Source organism: Haemaphysalis longicornis, unplaced genomic scaffold (assembly GCF_048455015.1).
Source record: "Haemaphysalis longicornis isolate Haplotype H1 unplaced genomic scaffold, Haemaphysalis longicornis Haplotype H1 scaffold_16, whole genome shotgun sequence".
NCBI classification, from domain to species: Eukaryota; Metazoa; Arthropoda; class Arachnida; order Ixodida; family Ixodidae; genus Haemaphysalis; species Haemaphysalis longicornis.
Window position 1 is genome coordinate 20195735 of NW_027526266.1, and position 7674 is coordinate 20203408.

The 7674-nt window shown below is 49.0% G+C and overlaps 1 non-coding gene across 1 annotated transcript; it reads left to right on the forward strand.

Moving 5' to 3' along the window:
• The first annotated feature begins 7115 nt into the window (after positions 1–7115).
• On the forward strand, positions 7116–7187 carry Trnat-ugu (transfer RNA threonine (anticodon UGU)). The gene has a single exon. It is a non-coding gene; the product is annotated as a tRNA-Thr (tRNA).
• Positions 7188–7674: the final 487 nt, after the last annotated feature.

Here is a 7674-nt window from a genome sequence, read left to right on the forward strand (position 1 = left end):
GAGAGAGGAAGTTGCGCTACAGTGCGCCCTCTTTAAAAGAAATCATACGTCATCATTCAGCAAAACAAGAAAAACGGAAGACGTACACATGAGAGGGAATGCATTGCCCTCACTCTTTTTTGGGAGAAAAGGGGCGCTATTGTTTAGAAGTAAATATTGGCAGGTGGTAAAACACAAAGAGAAAAGAAAAATGCAAAGGGAACTCTAGGAAGGAGGTAAATTGGCGCCTCTCATATGAATTTAAAGAAAAAGGGGGGGGGGGGAGAGAAAGGAACAAATACGGCAGAACGAGATAAAGAACTGCGGAACGCGCGTCAGCACGCAATCGCTTTTCGTCTTAGGAATGTGTCACGCTTAGGAATGTGTCAACAGAAGAAGCGGGGGGGGGGTAAGGGAAAGAAATAAAGGTGGCAGAACGAGATAAGGAACTGAGGAACACGCGTCAGCACGCCCTCGCTTTTCGTCTTACGAATGTGCCACGTGAAGCCGGCGCTAAGTGGCTAAGCCGGCGCTAAGGGGCTAAGTGAATGATCCTGGAGGGATAAAGCCGGCGCTGGTATGCCTAAAAAATTCCCCCACATTTCCCCGAAGGGGAGCATGAGGAAGTGCGAATGCACGGGTGATGCTATGAGGGGGAGTTTGTTGAAATTTGGTGGCATTTTCCCGTTAGTTACATTAACACCCCTGCGTGATCACGTTCGGGCCGCGACAGCCTTGCCTTTAAACCCTCGCGCAGCGCGACAGCAGGCGAACGAAGCGGGAGAGAAGGCGAGAGCGCGCAATGGCAGGCGAGTGAAAGGGGAGAGGAGGCGAGAACGCGCGACGGCAGGCGAGCGAAGGGGGAGAGGGAGGCGAGAACGCGCTAACGGCAGGCGAGCGAAGGGGAGACGGAGGCGAGAGCGCGCAAACGGCAGGCGAGCGAAGGGGAGAGGAGGCGAGAGCGCGTGACGTCACGGTGAGCGGAAGGGGAGAGGAGGCGAGAGCGCGCGACGTCACGTGGCGTACTACGTCATGGCGCCGTTGCTACGCACGCTCTCCCCTCCGCTCCGCGCAGTTGCTAAGGGCGAGGAGGCGCGCGCGCGATAACACCTGCTGCTGAAGACGGACGGCGGCAGAAGCGTGACTCAGGGTAGCGTAAGATGTGCATTCGCACTTCAAAAAGAATTGGTCACGCAAGAAGCGAACGGAAGAAAGGCGAGTAATTAGTGTAGCAAACATGTCAGCGCGCCCACGCCTTCGTTCAACCCAGAGGATGCGAATTTTGCGCTTAAATATGAGATATGATTCGCGAACTTCGCGTGCGCGGTTGCTGTTGAAATTGGATTCAATTATTGTAACCTTCAAATTATTAAATGAATGACCAGAGATTCCGACGTGAGGGGACAAAGGAAGGTTAGGAAGAGGCTTGGCGTGTGCCCTATGATTGTTGAACCTTAATCTAAAAGCGTTCGCCGTCTTGCCAATATATTGCAGGTGGCAGGTATTGCACTCGAGCAGGTAAACTACGTTGCCGCTGCCACAGTTAAAATTTCATTTCAGTTTTACAGAAAAGTCCGACGCGGTGCTAGAAGCTGTATTTGTTTTCGTCATGCTGGGGCATACCTAATAACGAGGCTTGTTGCAGTGCCCACAACCGGTCACTGGTGAATGGCTGAGCCTCGAAGGTGTCAGAATGTCGCGCAGGTTTTTGTTTCGCCTGCAGACAACACGTGCTGGATCGGAGAATATAGGTGCTAGTCGAGGACTTTACTTAATATGTTGTGATGCTTTCGACGTATGCCAGAAACATTCGGCACAGATGCGGAGTGAGTGACAGCTAGGTTACTCGAAGGGCATCGGTCGGCTGGCTTCCTGGGGTTAAGGAGGTCACTGCGGCTCCGCGCTCCTGCTCGGCGAATAGAATCGTCAATTAATTGGACCTGGTACTTTTGTTTAGGCAGATCGTTTTTCAGTTCCTCACAGTTGGAAAGAAAATCTGTTTCTTTGGAGCATATCCGGCGGAAGCGATGCGCTTGACTATAGGGTATGCGTTCGCCAGACGGCCAACGCTTTTAGATTAAACTTCAGCAATCATAGGGCACACGCCAAGTCTCTTCCTAACCTTCCTTTGTCCCGTCACGTCGGAATCTCGTGTCATTCATTTAATATATTTAAGGTAACAATATTTCAATCCAATTTCACAGTAACCACGCACGCGAAGTTCGCCAATCATATCTCATATTTAGGTTCAAAACCTTATCCTCTGGCCTGAACGAAGGCGTGGGGGCGCTGACATGTTTTCCACACTAACTACTCGACTTTCTCCTGTTCGCTTCTTGCGTGACCAATTATCTTTTTAGGCATACCAGCGCCGGCTTCATCCCTTCAGGTTCATTCACTTAGCCCCTTAGCGCCGGCTTAGCCAATTAGCACCGGCTTCACGTGACACATTCCTAAGACGAAAAGGGAGGGCGTGCTGACGCGTGTTCCCTAGTTCCTTATCTCGTTCTGGCGCCCTTATTTATTTCCCACTCTCCCCACCTCGCTTCTTCTGTTGGCACATTCCTAAGCGTACAAATTCCTAAGACGAAAAGCGAGAGCGTGCTTACTCGCGTTCTCCAGTTTCTTATCCCGTTCTGCCGCCTTTCTTTATTTTCTTCCCTCCCCCGTTTCTTCTGGTAATTTCTATGAGGAGAGGCGCCAATTTACCTCCTTCCTAGACGTCCCTATGCATTTTTCTTTTCTCTTTGCGTTGTACCACCTGCCAATAATTACTTCTAAACCGGGCGCAATGTAGCGCACCTTTTCTCCCCCAAAAAAGGGAGGGCAGTGCATTCCCTTCTTATTTGTATGTCTTCCGTTTTTTCGTGTTTTCCTGAATGATGACGTATGATTCCTTTTAAAGAGGGCGCATTGTAGCGCAACTTCCTCTCTCTACACGCACCTATAAAAACGTGCTGCAGTGTACTGTAATTGTTACTCCGATGAAGACTGGACCTCCAGTCAAAACGTTAGCAAACATGTTTGATTTTGTTGTTTGAGACGTGCGTTGGACTGTACTTTTGATATAAAGATATATATAAAAATGTAAATATATATATAACTATATATATATATACATATATATATATATAAATATATATATATATATATATATATATATATATATATTTATATATATATATAAATATATCCAGTTCGTTATGAAGGCGATCCCTTAAAGGCGTCGGACTTGTCGCTGTGGCAATAGCGTATTACAACGCTTTCACAATAGCGTATGGATTAAGCGGGCGCCTGAGTCAATTTCAAGTTGTCGAGGTACTCTGGTCATGACCAGGTTAGAAAGTAGTGGGCCTACAATCGACCCTCTGGGAACACCGTGGTCGAGGTAGTAAGTCGTGGTCCATCCAGGATGCGATCCGTAAAGGCGTACAGGCCGGCTTTTAAAGGGGCCCTGAAATACCTTCCGCCGATGCATGGATGTGCATGTAAACAAATGAAGCAATGTATTAGCAATCTCCTCCCGGCAGAATTTTTTAAAGCGATGAGTATTAGCTGAGAAATCATAAATAAAAAACCGCGCATTATCGTCGCTCCGCGTTTCCTCCTCCTTTCGACTTACTCTCCGCTGTTGACGGCGCGTGAGCCTTGCCGCCCATGATGCTGCGCTCCTCGGCGGTGGCATACTTCCGCTATTGCGCTGGTCATACTGCCGTCTGCTACAGGAAAGCTTTGTTGACACCATGAATCCCGCACTCCGCTCAAGGCTGGAAAAGCGAACGAAACAGCGCGACGTTGGGAAAAATTCGTAGCCAATCGAGTTGCGGTACGTTTTCAAAAAGCGTTGTCCTTTTGTCTCCAGGTGTCAACGGCATGATTGTGATGGAAGTAATTATTTGGCCTGGTGCTTGCACGAAGACGCCAGGCAGCAAAGTTAATCGGACGGGGGGTATTAGTAAAGATGGCTGACTGACCACGGCACGTCAAGAAGGACTTCGCCTAAAGTAGGGTTTTGTCTGCACAGTATGAGGGGCGTTAGAAGGGGCATTTGGAAGCAGATCGACCCCGTAGAACGTTGAATGTTACGGCGCAAACCTAGCGCGAAACTCTGTAAGGTCCGACATTACGTTTTAGCAGCTTTTCAGGAGTCCATACTCTAACACTGCTGGCGGTTTGAATACCACATTCCTGTGGCGGAGCTTGTAACGTTGCCTGTCATAGCGCTGTTGCTGGATTCGTCACAAGCGTCCCAGTTGACGCGCTTCTTCCGCTCGTTTGGCACACTCATGCAGTATAATATTGTCACTGCTATAGTCATGAGGCAGAATTGCATCAAAAATAACGGTCACAGGTCGGTCATGAAAACAAACTGCGTGATTCGGGTCGTGTCTTGTTGAGCCGTATTGTAAGCGAATGTAACGTAAGGTTATACCGTGTCCCAGGTCCGGTATACATGTTCTGCTATGGTCCTGTTGAGATGTTCCGTAAACCCGTTCTTGTGTGTGTGGTACGCTATTGACGTCTGATGCGAAGAGCCACTTGGTTGCAAGATTGCGTCATCAAGGCTAGCGGTACCCGAATTCCCTGTATCAATAATAATGTTTACATTAGGACGTTAGCAAAAAGAAATCAGGCGCGCCCAACATAAAAAGCACCACAGTATGTCCGCAGTGCTCGGGACTCTGACTTAAACAATAAAAAATGGTGGAGCTTGCACAAGTGGTGCACAACCGGAAAAATATAAACCAGTTGGGGATTTTTGAACATGCACCTAAATCATGACAGTTGGGAGATTTTTCACAACGCTAATCAAATATGTTTTAGGTGAATTTGCGAGCAAAAAAATGGGGTTCGGTCGGCACCAGAATCCCGGGACGCTCGCCGCCGAGTCTGTACACAAAGCAGCCGCGTCGGCGGATTTCCTCGAAAGCGGGTCATCCCTATTTCATACTTGCCGCGCTTTCGAGGCGCTTTTTCAAAGAAAGTGCTACGAGTTGTGCCGCGCCTCCGCCAGATGGCGCCACGGGTCCCGCGACCGAGAGAAGACGCAGTGAAACATCCCCCTCGCGAGGGGCACGATCAAATGCAGAGAATTTCCAGGGGCGCACGACGTTAAGTAGTTTGCGTTACGTGAATGTTGTTGCACTTGTGGCAACTGCTGACGCAACAGCGCTCGTCAGCAGTAATTTGAATGAGTCAACGATATAAGGCGCGTTCGTAAGCTTCCATTCTGTATCGGCTTTGTGGCGCAGCGAGTAGAGCACCATGTACGTTGCGTTCTGCCCGCAGGGTCGAGGGATCGAAACCTGGCGCCGGATAGTGTTTTTTTTTATATAGTAGGGAGGGGTGCGGTGCGGACTACGGACGTCAACGCGGGTGACATCGTGAGTTACTGAAATGCTCTGCATTTAAAATCTGACCGCATGTGTGCAGCGGCCTGGCCTTGCCCTTTCGCGTTGTACGTTGCTGGCGGCACGTGACTTGTTATCGGCGGTGAACTCGCAACCGCACGGGGAGGATCGGGCGCTCGTTCTCCTTGATGCACCGCGTAGTGTTTATCCAAAAATCTCCGTATCAGATGTGGCCCCGCTGGTGCCGGGTCTTATTTTTCGGCGCTGGTAATTCCTGCCGGCGGCATGTGAAAAAGACGTTTTAAACCGATACAGAACCCGTGCACAAAACGCTTCAATCATGTGACCAGTTCAGCTTGGGGCGACGCGTGGTGGAGAGCGGCAACGTTGGCAAAACATGCTCCGCCGCGGCTCCTAGCTTTCTAGCGCAGAAGCGAGCGCCAGTTCTTTGACAATCTCAAACACATGTTGCCTTGGCAACAAGGCAGAAACCACTCTAAAAGTCCGTTACGGTTCCGTGATCCCGGTTCAGCTCGGGGCCCCACCTCGCGACATGTGGGCACTGCAGGCGTACCACTCACTCCCATTGGGAAGTGCGAGATGCGTTTGGCATTAAAGGAGGCGATGGTGTGTGTGTGTTGTGGAAGCCTTTGTTTCGCGATGAAATGCGACGTTGTGCTTCTGCGGGTGGATAGTGCCTCACATGTTCTGGATTATCTTTCCCGAGCGACATACGACTCAACCTCGCATTGGGTATGTGCAGTGTGCGCGGCTAAAAGCCATCTCGGCTTGTGCACAAGAGTTAAGTGACTTGCAGTTCGTCCCCGCAATCTGCGCGCGAGGTAAGTGCCGAATTTACGACTGGCAGGAGGATGCAACCCATCGTCTCTCAATCGCGGTTCAGACTTCCAACGCATGTTGTGACGTTGTGTTCATTCGAAACGCATCTCTGGATTGTTTTGAAGTTGAATAAAATGTATGCGTCACACCGAAGCATTCGGCTCAGGGCGTTTTCTGCGATTGCACGAAAGAAGTGCCACGAGGCTTCAATGGTTTTTATATGTAACGTACTCAGGTAAGAGAATATCCATGTCGTGTTATGGCCGTGTTGCATTCAATACAAACGGTCAAGCGTTTGTTTACACTTGTTTTGTTTGTCGTAAAATGTCCAAGCACTGCGGCACTACGCTGGCAGATAAGCCGGCGAGCCGACGCTGAGCAGACGACTCATCCCTTTGCCGGAAGTGCGTGAAAAAGTCGCCCAATAGCAGGATGTCTAGCTCATGACGAACATCTGGGAATCGATGACGTAGACATGTGAAGATGGCGGCGTCCAAAAACACAAAGGGAAGGGTGAGAAAAAAGCGACACACTTTGCAACAAAAGTGTCAGCTTTCCGCTGCGCGTAAAAGAGTAATAGTTGGCACAAGTGACGTTGACGACCTAATCTAACGATTGCGCTAGTTGATTTAGTGTGCTCATATAGTAAGGAAATGTAGTAAGGAAATGAGTAAGGAAACAAGCCCCTCATTTCCTTACTATATTATTCTGCGAAAGCCTAGCGAGGGTCTCGGTTTATGGCAGCCTTGATGCCTAGGTAGCATAAGAGGGCTTCCCGCCAGTAACCCGCTCATGACAGGCTGTAGACGTTCCAGTCATGCCCCGGGGGTAAAAAGAAGGTCCCCTTCTCCCCGTATAGTCAGAGTGGCGCTGGCTACCACCCTCAAGCGTCAGATACACCTCTAGTAAATATAAATAGCCCAGAAAGTGAAGGAGAACACAGTCGCCCAGATAGCCGAATTGGTAAGGCATTCGACATGTAATCGAAAGGCGTGGGTTCGGTCCCCACTCTGGGCACGTGTTTTTCTTTCTTTCTTCTGTATATTTAAAAAAAACGTTTATCTAATTAACCGTATTTAAAAAAAGAGCCTAACCACACCCCTATGCCCCTTTTGGCATTGTAGACTGCCGACCTATATTTCTGTATATATATATATATATATATATATATATATATATATATATATATATATATATATATATATATATATATGTGTGTGTGTGTGAAAAATATTGTAGAATGCATGTTGCGTCCATGAGAACTGTGGTGAGCATCAGCCACAACGGGCAAATCCCCCTACGTGTATATGCTGCACCGGATGCCTCTTGAGGAAGAGGACGCGCTCGTTCAGTGACAGTATCACGAAAACCTCGTCACGAATAGTGCAGAGGGCAGCTTGACGGCGCAGTGATCGAGGCACAGGAGGTGCACGTGAGTGTGACAAATATTCGAGGATCGAAGAAACCCAAGGGTCTTTGCGCTGCTCAGCAACCATGTCCGTCA